The sequence below is a fragment of the Cervus elaphus genome, chromosome 5, assembly GCF_910594005.1.
Source record: "Cervus elaphus chromosome 5, mCerEla1.1, whole genome shotgun sequence".
NCBI lineage: Eukaryota > Metazoa > Chordata > Mammalia > Artiodactyla > Cervidae > Cervus > Cervus elaphus.
The window spans coordinates 78,939,233-78,953,158 of NC_057819.1; positions in this window are offsets into that span (position 1 = coordinate 78,939,233).

Sequence of the window (13,926 nt, forward strand, 5' to 3'; positions counted from 1 at the left end):
AGCAGAAAAGGGGGAGGAGGATACAGGGTGGGGTAGAGGCCAAGGCCAACCTGGAGGGTCCCTTATCCTAGACGGCCTTGCCTGTCAGGTTCTTTCCTTGTGACCTCGTCATGGATGGGGTCCTGGATGGCCTTGCCTGCCCGGTATTTTCTTCATGACCTCGTCACAGGCGGGACCCCCCATAACGGCTCCCGACATATAGTTGCTTTACAACCAATATTGTGCTAGTTTCTGCTGCACGGCGAAGTGAATCAGCTATATCTATACATCCCCCCACCCTCTCTTGGAGCGCCTACCCCCATCATACCCATCTAGGTCATTACAGAGCACTGAGCTGGGCTTCCTGTGCCTCATAGCAGGTTGCCACTAGCTATCTGTTTTACACATAGTTGTATATATATATATATATATATATATATATATATATATATATATGTCAATCCCATACTCCCAATTCATCTCAGCCCCTTCCCCTGTACTGTATCCACAATCCATTCTCTACATCTGCATCTCTATTCCCGACCTGCAAGTAGGTTCATCTGTACCATTTTCCTAGATTCCACGTATATACGTTAATATACAATGTTTGTTTTTCTTTCTGACTTGCTTCCCTCTGTATGACAGTCTCTAGGTGCATCCATGTCTCTACAATAAAGGCATGGTATTAAGGTGAAATTTGATTGATAAAAGGAGCCAATCAGCTCAGAGGCCATAATCTGGGAATCAGCTGGAGTGTCTGAAGGTCTGAAAGGATTGTGACTGAAGGCAGGTTAAGGATGAGGCTGGGGAAGGAGTGGAAACGATAACAAAAGAGGTCAGAAGATGCCAATGAAAGGTCCCATAGGGCTGTGGCAGGCAGTGGGGAGAAGTTTGGATTTTACTCAATTGCCATCAGAGGAATTGTAGAGGACTGACATGATACGATAGCCTTTTAGACATTTCACTGCAGTTGCTGTGTGGAGAATGGGCTGTAGGGCCAAGAATGAAATAGCCCTGCAGAGGGAGGAGAGTAGTGCCTCAGCCCTGGGTGGTGGTGGGGAAAAGGTGAAAAAATGGTGCATTTGGCATATTAAGAGAACAGAACTGGAAATGTTAACTGATAGCTGACTTTGGGCAGGAGAGATGAGGGAAAGAGAAGAATCAGGGTAATTCCTAAACTTTTAATTGGATCAGCTGGATAAGTGTTTGTACCTCTTATGAAAATAGAAAGGGCTGGGAGAGAAGAGGATAGTTGTGGAGAGGGACTGAGAACTCTGCTTTGCACACGTAAGTGTGAGAAGCCTATATTCCAGCCAGGGAGAGGCAGGACTTGTATATGTGATGTTTAGAGACAGGGGGAGTTGTGTGGGTAGGGAGAGCAGGGGATCTGACTGCATAATCCTTGACCATCATCCACATTTTCACCCAGTACCTCCTTCCTCATCCCTGTTGGAATCCCTGATGTCCCAACCATCAAATACCTTTCCTTTGTAGCCCTCCAGACAACTGAAATCTAGATTTACTTGGATGATTGATAATGTGATGACTGCGTCATTATGGTAACTCTCTGAGGGTAGAGACTGTGTCTATTTTGTTTATCGTGTTAAGAAAGATCACCCAAAATTTGGAAATAAGACATAAACATGACACATAGAGAATTGTGTAATAAAGCTGGTTATCATTTGATGTACTATTTACCATTAATCAGCACCCAGGCTTTGTAAAACTGGGACTGAACTTGTAGAAAACTGATAGAACACAAATGATTGTGTCCAGTAGAGAGGATTATTACTACAAATGTTATAGTTTTACTATGCTGGAGGAAATTGTGGGCTTTGTATCCAACTTTATAGTCTTATTCCAGCATTCATTTTTTTCTTTTTTATTGTTTATTATTTAATGTAAAATTTACCATTTAAGACTATAGTTCAGTGGTATTAAGTAGATCACCATCATCCATCTTCAGAACATTTAAAAAACTGAAATTCTATCCCATTAAACAATAACTCCCTACTTTCTCTTCCCCATAACCCCTTTCAGCCATCATTGGACTTTTCTGTCCCTATGAATTTGATTATTTTAAGTACTTCACATAAGTAGAATCACACAGTATTTGTCTTTTTATGACTGGGTTTATTCACTTAGCATAATATCCTCTTGGTTCATCCATGTTGTATCATCTGTCAAAATTCCCTTCTTTTTAAGGCTGAATAATTTGTCATTCAGTCACGCAGTCATGTCTGACTCTTTCTGACCCCATGGGCTGCTTCCCTGTCCTTCACCATCTCCTGGAGCTTGCTCAAAAGCTCATGTCCATTGAGTCGGTGATGCCATCCAACCATCTCATCGTCTGTTGTCGCCTTCTCCTGCCTTCCATCTTTCCCAGAATCAATGTCTTTTTCAATGAGTCGGCTCTTTGCATCAGGTGGCCAAAGTATGGGAACTTCAACTTTAGCATCAGTTATTCCAATGGACTATTCAGGGTTGATTTCCTTTAGGATTAACTGGTTTGATCTCATTGCAGCCCAAGGGGACTCTCAAGAGTCTTCTAGAGCACCACAGTTCAAAAGCATCAACTCTTCAGCCGTCAGCCTTATTTATGGTCCAACTCTCACATCCAGATATGATGGCTGGAAAAACCATAGCTTTGACTATATGGACCTTTTTTGGCAAAGTGATGTCTCTGCTTTTTAATATGCTGTCTAGGTTTGTCATAGCTTTTCTTCCAAGGAACAAGCACCTTTTAATTTAATGGCTGCAGTCACCATCCGCAGTGATTTTGGAGCCCAAGAAAATAAAGTCTGTCATTGTTTCCTTTGTTTCCCTGTCTATTTTCCATGAAGTGATGGGATCAAATCCCATAATCTTCATTTTTTGAATCAGATCACATAAAGCATATCTATTCATCTCTTGATGGACACTGGGTTGCTCCTCAGTTTTAGCTATTGTGAATAATACTGCTATGAACATGAGTGTACAAATATTTCTTTTGGTTATATATCCAGAAGTGGAATTGCTGGAATACATGTATTTTAAAATTTAATTTCTTCCAGGAATGTTTCATGGTTTTCATTATTAGAAGTATTCCACCTCCTTGGTTAAGTTAATCCCTAAGTATTTTACTATTATTTTTTTGATGCTATTGTAAATAGAATCACTTTCTTAATTTCTATTTCAGGTAGTTTGTTAGTGTGTAGAAACACAATTGACATTTGTTTGTTCATTGTGTATCCTGATACTTTTCTGATCTCATTTATCAGTTATAACAGGTTTTATCTGTGCTTATGTGTGGAATCTATAGGGCTTTCAATGTATAAAATTGTATCACCTGCAAACCAATAATTTTATTTTTTCTTTTTCAATGTAGATGTGTTTTATTTCTTTTTCTTGCCTGATTACTCTGGATGGAACTTCCAATACCTGTTAAATAAAAGTGATAAGAGTCATCCTTGCCTTGGTTTTTGATCTTAGAGGAAAAGCTTTCAGTCTTTCACCATTATGTATGATATTTGCAGTGAGTTTTTCACATATGTGTTTTACTACATTGAGGTAGCATCCCTCTATTACTAATTTTCAAGGTTTTTTTTTTTTTTTTTTTTTTACCATGAAAGAGTTTTAAATTTTGTCAAATGCTTTTTCTGCATCAATTGAGATAATTATGTAGTTCCCCCACTTCATTTAGTTAATGTGGTGTATTACATTGATTGTTTTTTGAATAAGGAACCATACTTTCATTCCAGGAACAAATTCCATTTGGTCATGGTGTATAATACTTTCAATATAGTGTTGAATTCAGTATTTTAGTATTTGTTGAGAATTTTTGCAATGATGTTCATGCGTGTGTGCTAAGTCGCTTCAGTCATTTCTGACTCTTTGTGATCCCATGGACTGTAGCCTGCCAGGCTCCTTTGTCCATGGGATTCTCCAGGCAAGATTACTGGACTGGGTTGCCATGTCCTCCTCCAGGGGATCTTTCTGAACCAGGGATCGAACATGCATCTTTTGCAGCTCCTGCATTGCAGGCAGACCACTGTCGGATATGACTGAAGCGACTTAGCACACACACATGAACATGCAGGCAGATTCTTTACCACTGAAGGGTCTTCTCTGGTAGCTCAGACGGTAAAAGCGTCGGCCTACAATGCGGGAGACCCAGGTTTGATCCCTGGGTTAGGAAGATCCCCTGGAGAAGGAAATGGCAACCCACTCCAGTACTCTTGCCTGGAAAATCCCATGGACGGAGAGCCTGGTGGACTGCAGTCCATGGGGTAGCAAAGAGTCGGACACGACTGAGCGATTTCACTTTCACTTTCTTTACCACTGAGCCACAGGGGAATCCCATGGATGTTCATAAAGGTCTGTAATTTCGTTTTCCTGTAATCTGGTGTCGAGTAATTCTGACATCATAGAATAAGTTAGGAAGAGTTACTTCCTCAACATTTCTTGGTAAAATTTGAGAAGGATTGGTATTAGTTCTTCTTTAAATATTTGGTTGAATTTAGCAATGACATCATCAGTCAAGGGCTTTTCTTTGTTGAGAGACTTTTGGTTACTAATTCAATCTCCTTACTAGTTATAGGTTTATTCAGATTATTTATTTCTTTGTAATTTAGTCTTGGTAGGTTTTGTGTTTACAGATGTCCATTTCATCTGGTTATCTAATTTGTTGATATACAGTTGTTCACAGTACTCTGCAATGAAACTTTTTATTTCTGTGAAATTGATAACAGTGTCCCTACTTTCTTTTCTGAATATTGATATTGAATATGCTTCCTTTTTTATCAGTTCAACTAACTAAAGCTTTGTCAATTTTGTTGTTCTTTTCAAAGAACCAACTTTGGTTTTGTAGATTTTCTCTAATGTTTCTCTGTTCTGTTTTTCTCTGCTTTAATCTTTATTATTTCCTTCCATCTGCTAGTATTGGATTTAGTTTGTTCTTTCTCTAGTTCCTTAAGTTGTAAAGTTAAGTTGTTGATTTGAGATATTTTTTGTTCTTCAATGTAGGCATTTACAGCTATATATTTACCCATTTAGCACCACTTTCACTGCATTCCATAAGTTTTGGTATGTTCTGCTTTCATTATTTGTCTTTGAGTATTTTCCAGTTTTCCTTGTGATTTCCTCTTTGATACATTGGTTATTTCAGAGTATGCTGTCTAATTTCCACCAATTTTTGAATTTTCCAGTTCACCATCTATTATGGGTCTCTAACTTCATCCTGTTGTGGTCATAGATTTGCATGACGTCAATGTTTTAAAAATTTTTAAGTCTTAATTTGTGGCTTAACATATGACTATGCTGGAAAATGTCCTATGTGCACTTAACAAGAATGTATATGCTGTTTGTTGACTAGAGTTCTGTATGTGTCTGCTAGCTCCATTTTGGTCTATTGTGTTGTTTAAACCTTCTGTTTCCTCACTTCTCCTCTGTGAGGTTGCTCTTGTGTTGTTATTGTTAAACTGAAGCTCTCCCCATACATCTTTCTTTCTCTGAGAATATATGTAATACAATATATTGATATAATACATAATAAAATACACAATGTATATTGATGATATTATATTATACTATGTTGTTCTTTAGTTGCTAAGTCATGTCTGACTTTTTGCATCCCCATGTAGCCCACCAGGCTTCTCTATTCATGGGATTTCCTAGGTGAGTGTACTGGAGTGGATTATCATTTCCTTCTCCAGGGGGATCATCCCAACCCAGGGGCTGAACCCTTGTCTCCTGCACTGCAGACAGATTCTTTACTGTTAACCCACCAGAGAAGCCCATCTTATATTACATATTAATTTATACTGTTAGTGAAAGTGAAAGTCGCTCAGTTGTGTGCGACTCTCTGCGACCCCATGGACTGCATAGTCCATGGGATTCTCCAGGCCAGAACACTGGAGTGGGTAGCCATTCTTTTCTCCAGGTGATCTTCCCAACCCAGGGATCAAACCCGGTCTCCCACATTGCAAGTGGATTCTTTACCAGCTGAGCCACAAGGGAAGCCCAAGAATACTGGAGTAGGTAGCCTATCCCTTCTCCAGTGGATCTTCCTGACCCAGGAATGGAACTAGCATCTTCTGCATCACAGGGGGATTCTTTACCAACTGAGCTATCAGGGAAGCTCCCAATACTATTAATATATATTAGCAAATATCTTATATCATGTATTTATGTATTATCAATATATATTTATATTAGTTAATATACTGTTATTTTATTATATATTATTATAAAATACATATTTATAATAAATAATGCTATATTACTTATTACATATTGTGCATTATGATATATAATACCTTATATATCATACAAGATATGTCATAATGTATAATATGTAATAATATATCATTGTTTATTATATATTATAAATGTATTATAATACATGTTATGTATTACAGGTAATATATTATAACATATAATATTGATGTACAATATATGTAATATTAATGTAATATATAATATATATAATAAGTTATATAATGTATATATCTATCTTGTGTCTTTCCTTGAACCAAGCCAGCTTTGTCATCTTGATGAATCCCTCATTAGTGAGTAAAATACAAAATACAGCTTTGACATATTCACTATATAGTTTTACAGCAATTATGTTTTTAAGATTTTGAAAACTGCACATGGCAACCATTTTCAGTCTTTAAAACAGTTCACAGGGTCCCTGTCACAGAGTACTTGCTCAGTATGTATTTGTAAATGAAAGAATAAGTTGTTGTCATTGTTCAGTTACTAATTCGTATCCGACTCTTTGCGACCCCATGGACTGCAGCTCATCAAGCTTCTCTGTCCTTCACCATCTCCCGATGTTTGCTCAAACTCATATCATTGAGTCAGTGATGCCATCCAGCCACCTCATCCATCCTCTGACACCCCCTTCCCCTCTTGCCCTCAATTTCCCCCCAGCATCAGGGACTTTTCCGGTGAGTTGGCTCTTCAGATCAGGCAGCCAAAGTATAGGAGCTTCAGCTTCAGTATCAGTCCTTCCAATGAATATTCTGGGTTGCTTTCCTTTAGGATTGACTGGTTTGATCTCCTTGCTGTCAAAGGGAATCTCAAGAGTCTTCTCCAACACCACAGTTTGAAAGCATCAATTCTTGTGGTGCTCAGCCTTCTTTATGGTCCAACTCTCACATCCACACACGATGACTGGAAAAACCATAGCTTTGACTATACAGATCTTTGTCTAGGTTTTTTGTAGTTTTCCTTCCAACGAACATACATCTTTTGATTTCATGGCTGCAGTCATCATCCTGAGTAACTGTGGAAACTAAGAAAGTAAAATCTGTCACTTCTACTTTTCCCCCTTCTATTTGCCATGAAGTGATGGGACCAGATGCCATAATCTTAGTTTTTTAAATGTTGAGTTCTGAGCTAGCTTTTTCACTCTTCTCTTTGAAGTTGTCCTATAACTGGGCTTCCCAGATGGTGCAGGGGTAAAGTGTCTGCCTGCCAATGCAGGAGACTCAAGAGACACAGGTTTGATCCCTGAGTCAGGAAGATTCCCTGGAGGAGGAAATGGCAACCCACTCCTATATTCTTGCATGGAAAATCCCATGGACAGAGGAGACTGGCGGGCTGCAGCCAGTGGGTTTGCCACAACCAAGAGTCAGCCACAACCAAGCATGTATGGATGCACCCACACACTGACTTGTAACTAGGATTTCTCAAGCTATCTACCGTCCTGACCAAGTGTTTGGGGAAAATGTTTGCTAAGCTTTGAGTCAGGGCCCAGGGAGTTCACCAGTTAAGCATATTTGCACTGTAGCACATCTCAAGAGCTACTATCCTTGACAAAACAATAATCAAGAAAATTGTATAGCTTGGCATTGGAATCTTCAATGCAATTTTTTTGTTAGTATACTTATTGAAGACAAGTGTGTAAATGATCTAGGGCTCCTTAAAGACCACAAAATTACTAGTTAAAGTGATTTATGGAATAAATAATATGCATTTTACAAGGTTGTTAGCATAAGCACAAATGAGGCAAGTGCTGTGCTTAGATCCTCAGTCATGTCCAACTCTTTGTGAACCCATGAACTGTAGCCCCCAGGCTCTTCTGTCCATAGAATTCTCCAGGGAAGAATAATGGAGTCGGCTGCCAACGAGAGAGTCAATTCCTAGGCAGGTTGATAAGAAGTCCGGGGTCCCCGAGGAGGACAGAGGGATTCCTTGAGGAATTCTCAAGGAGGAGGAAAGGACAAACTTCTTTTTTTTTTTTTTCTACATTCCTTAGTCATATAAAACCTTTTTTTTTTAAAAACTTTTTTAAAACCGGAAATTGATGATTACACAACAAACTTAGTTTAAACTTTATACTAAGGATTATGTAACACCAAGTTATCTTGCTTGAGGACAGTTTCTCCTTCTTGAAACCTTCTGCCTAATCCTGTTATCTTAAAATGTAAATTGTGGGAGTGGGTCTAGTAAAATTTTTACAACTTTGAGACATTCTTTTGATTTATTGTAATAACCAATTGAAAAAATGTATAACTCCCTTTTCGAAGACCAGCGAGGGGGGCACTCTCTCTCCCTTCTGATGTCTATGTCAGAAGCTTTCTCTGTCCTTTTCATACTTTAATAAAACTCTTCTTTGGAGATCAAGAATCCAACACTGATTACTGTAAGCTATCACCATGCTCACCTCCAGGGGATCTTCCTAACCCAGGAATCGAGCCCAGGTCTTCCTCATTGCAAGCACACTTTACCGTCTGAGCCACCAAATATGTATGTATAATATAAAGGGAGTATGTAGCATTATTTTAATATTGATTTCCATTCCCTCTTCATTAAGGTATTGATGAAATTCTTACTCAGCTTCAGATCAGGAAAATGCCTCTATCTCAATCTATTCTAGAGTTTAGACTCTCTCTCTGGCCTTATTCAATGTTGAATGGTCCACTGATCTTGTTCTTTGATTACTTACTGGCCTGTATTAAGTAACTATTACCTACTTCTTTCAGAGACTTCATACAGAATGCTGGAAATTTTCAACCTGTGTACAATTGCTCAAAGTTAAGATTTTGGGTGTATCAACACTATTTCTATAGTTCCAATTTCTACTCTGATGCTAAAATCTGGAATTTTATAAGAGCTGACCTTTAAAATACCCAGCAAAATGGCAATTTAACACCAGGAAGACATGCCACCTGCCACCTGCCACCTTCTCTTTGTGTTCATCTGCCTCTACTTATCATCAGTAAATCATTTTGGAAACAATGTATCTCTCCTCATGTTTCTTTTCTGCTGAAACTGCTTCCTCCTTATTTCACTCTTCTTGTTCTAGAAAGAAGGGATTGTTGAGTAACTCCATGGCACTTTTGGGGAGTGGTATTCAGGATGAGTCTTAAAAATGTCTGTCCATTGTATGGAGACTCTTCAGATCAGTTCAGTCACTCAGTCGTGTCAGACTCTTTGGGACCCCATGGACTGCAGCACACCAGCTTTCTCTGTCCATCACCAACTCCTGGAGTTCACTCAAACTCATGTCTATTGAGTAGGTGATGCCATCCAACCATCTCATCCTCTGTCATTCCCTTCTCCTCCCGCCTTCAATCTTTCCCAGCAACAGGGTCTCTTCCAATGAGTCAATTCTTTGCATCAGGTGGCCAGAGTATTGGAGTTTCAGCCTCAGCATCAGTCCTTCCAATGAATATTCAGGACTGATTTCCTTTAGGATGGACTGGTTGGATCTCCTTGTAGTCCAAGGGACTCTCAAGAGTCTTCAATACCACAATTCAAAAGCATCAATTCTTCAGCACTCAGCTTTCTTTATAGTCCAACTCTCACATCCATACACAACTACTGGAAAAACCATAGCTTTAACTAGATGGACCTTTGTTGGCAAAGTAATGTCTCTGCTTTTTAATATGCTGTCTAGGCTGGTCATAGCTTTTCTTCCAAGGAGAAATTTAATTTCATGGCTGCAGTCACCATCTGCAGTGATTTTGGAGCCCAAGAAAATAAAGTCTGTCACTGTTTCCATTGTTTCCCCATCTGTTTGCCATGAGGTGATGGGACCGGATGCCATGATCTTAGTTTTCTGAATGTTGAGTTTTAAGCCAACTTTTTCACTCTCCTCTTTCAGTTTCATCATGAGGCTCCTTAGTTCCTCTTCACTTCTGCCATAAGAGTGGTGTCATCTGCGTATCTGAGGTTATTGATATTTCTCCTAACAACCTTGATTCCAGTTTGTGCTTCATCCAGCCTGGCACTTCACATGATGTACTCTGCATATAAGTTAAATGAGCAGAGTGACAATATACAGCCCTGATATACTCCTTTCCTGATTTGGAACTGATTTGGACAGTTCCATGTCCAGTTCTAACTGTTGCTTCTTGACCTGCATACAGGTTTCTCAGGCGGGAGATCAGGTGGTCTATTCTTACTGCAAACACATTTAACATTTCTGATGGTAATAAGCAGCCTAGGAACTTGCTGTTTGATCATTTATACCCATGCAATATGTCCTTGGACATATTCATTCTTTTGATGGTATGAAAGTTTTTTTCATTCGTCTCAATATCCTTGGCCATTCTACTATTTCACTTACCTCTCTGCAACAAGAGTATATGTCATATTTCTGTGTAAAATGGCATAAGGGCATGGACAAGAGAGTAGTGGCCTAGAGGATATAAGCTAATAAACAGGATTTTAAATGAAGATGACATGAAGAAGCATGGTGGTGAAGCAGACTGAGGTGGCATTTTAGAGAATTATAGTCTAAGTAAAGACACAAGAGCAATGTGTCTTCATTCTTTTATTCAGTTTTTCAACAGATATTTATTGACCTATACTACATGCTCAGAATCTATTCAAGATAACAGGGAACATAGATAAGTAGGACATTATTCTAGGCAAGTTTGTAGAGACAGAAAGTAGACTAGAAGTTATCAGGGGCTGAAGGCAGGGGTAAATGGCAAGTGATTGCTCAATGGTTACAGAGTTTATGTTTGGGTTGATGAAGAAGTTTTGCAAATATTAATATATGGTGGTGATGGTTGTACAACCTTGTGCATATAATCAATGCCACTGAATTTAACACTTTAAAACGGATAAAATGGCAAATTTTATTCTTATATATTTAACCACAGTTTGAAAACTTAATAATGTATTTTATCCATACCATTGACTCATACACTTTAAATGGGTGAATTGCATGGTATGTGAACTAGTTCTCAGTAAAGCTGTTAAGAAAATAAGGAACTATTCTTCTTCCTTCTTTCATCTTTCCCCTTTTAGGCTTCCCTAGTAACACTCAAGTAATGAACAGTGTGACTTACTCTTGTAATGTTAAAGAATAGACATTGTGACCTATTAATGACTGAATATAATTATTCAGGGGTTGAAAGGTCAAAGGAAATGTAATCAAACTTAAATTTTGTTTTTAGAAGCTTTTAGTTTCAGTTCTGTTTCTTTAAAGCAAGATCAAAGAAAGCTTTGTAACAATGATAACATTAAAGATGAACCTTGAAGGACGAAAAAGGTGACACCAGAATCAAATTCAAGAGAGGATATCCTGGCAAAGGAGACAGTGTGGATAAAGCAAAGAATTAGGAAAAGTCATGGTGTGCTTCATTAAGTGTTGTTTAGTTTCCCCCCAGTGACCCTAGTGTTATAGTTAAAGCTAGAAAAGTTCTGAAAATCCTACTCTTCTAAATAGTTGGGATTGATGTTATTCCTCCTGGAAAGCCTTCTCTGACCTTCAACATTGGATTAAGTGAATAAGGCCCCATTCTTGTCTTACAGGAATTCAGGTGCAATGAGAAAGTCATTCTATGAACAAATTATTAACAAAGCACAAAATATTAACAACGCACAAAGCATTAACAAAGTACAAAATGTCAACATCAAATGGTTAAGAAGACATTTAGAGAGTTGCTTTGCTTAAATTGAATCACTGCTTTTCTGTTACAGTAATAAAATATTTTTTAAAATAATCAATATTTTTAGGCATATCAGTCTAAAAAAATTAGATACATTTCTTCATGTGTATTTACTACTCTCATTTGAACTAAGTTGTGATGAATGTCACAGCATCCATTTACTCACAACCTGAATGTAGTACTGACAGACACAACCTAGGGAGTTTTACATTCAGATTGCCTACGTTACTTTCTTCCCTAACTTCCAAATGATGTTTGAATTCCCTCATCTCTTTTTCTGTTTGTGCAACTGTAAACCTTCATTTAAACAGTGCTCTGTTAGGTCATTTGGCAACTGCACTTAATAACAGTGCAATTATTGCAAACATGAAAGTGGTCCTGAAATTTTATTGGAGAACTCACTCAGAAAGTGATTGTCTAGAACATGCAAGTTACACTTGAATTGATTTTTGATGATGAGTTATTTAAGCCTACTTAAATTGGTTTGAATTGTAAAATTCAGACATGATTTAAAAATTCACATGAAACTTTAAGACCTCAGAGTACATCTTTCTGGCTCAAATGTCTGCTTTTGCCAGTCATTGTTGCAGTGCTATATATTATTGATGCTCCCACTTTCTGTTTTCCCTTTCTTTCCAAGTTCCCTGTGCATGGTCTTCTACATCATCATGCTACCTTATAAGTCAAACGTTTATCTCTATTTCTATCTACACTTACCCATCCCTTTATCTATGTTTAAGGTAAGCAATTCTGTTAAGATAAATACAAACTGAGCAATTGTGATCTATAATGGGTACATTCCTTAAAGTTCACGCTTAAAGTTTCAAAACACAGATTCCCAAATCTATCATTGTGGTCCATAAAGAATATATGGCTGCCAAACTCAGGTTAGGACTCTGATTCTTTTTTAGCCTCATCTTTATTTTCCATAACTATGGTTCAAAATTCAAAAAACTAAGATTGTGACATCCGGTCCCATCACTTCATGGCCAATAGATGGGGAAATGATGGAAACAGTGACCGACTGTCTTTTCTTGGGCTCCAAATCAATGCAGATGGTGACTGCAGTTATGAAATGAAAAGACACTTGCTCCTTGGAAGAAAAGCTATGACCAAACTAGACAACATTTTAAAAAGCAGAGACATTACTTAACTGACAAAGGTCTGTCTAGTCAAAACTATGATTTTTCCATTGGTCATGTACAGATGTGAGAGTTGGACCATAAAGAAAGGTGAGTGCTGAGGAATTGATGCTTTTGAACTGTGGTGTTGGAGAAGACTCTTGAGAGTCTCTTGGAGATCAAGGAAATCCAACCGTCCATCCTAAAGGAAATCAGTCCTGAATATTCATTGGAAGGACTGATGCTGAAGCTGAAACTCCAATACTTTGGACACCTAAGGCAAAGAACTGACTCATTGGAAAAGACCGTGATGCTGGGAAAGATTGAAGGCAGGAGGAGAAGGGGATGACAGAGGATGAGATGGTTGGATGGCATCACTGACTCAATGGACATGAGTTTGAGCAAGCTCTGGGAGTTGGTGATGGACAGGGAAACCTGGCATGCTGCAGTCCATGGGGTCACAAAGAGTCAGACATGACTGAACAACTGAAGTGACTGAGATGATGGTTCAAAAAACACATTATTTATAGTTACTTATTCTATAACTATGAGAGGACTTCACCAAGTAATGGCTGATGCTCCAATTGGGGCAAATATTCTTAGACTGAGTTTCCCGTCTGATATAATGAAGCTTTTTCATGGACTATGGGAATGTCCCCACCAGACAATAACATTCATGAGAGTTGGATTTTATCTGTTTTCTTTACATTTATTTCTTAGCATGGAGCCTTGTTCAATAAATAAGGATTGAATTATCAGTTACTGATTTCATTAATACACTCTAAGATGTCATATTTATTTTGCTTCAATCCACCAACCAGACAGATTTGATCATGCAATTCTTCCACTTCACAGTCTCTCAATGGACTTGTAATGCTTATTTAAAGAATGAAATCTAAACCCCTTCCTATGGCATTTAAGGACATCCACAA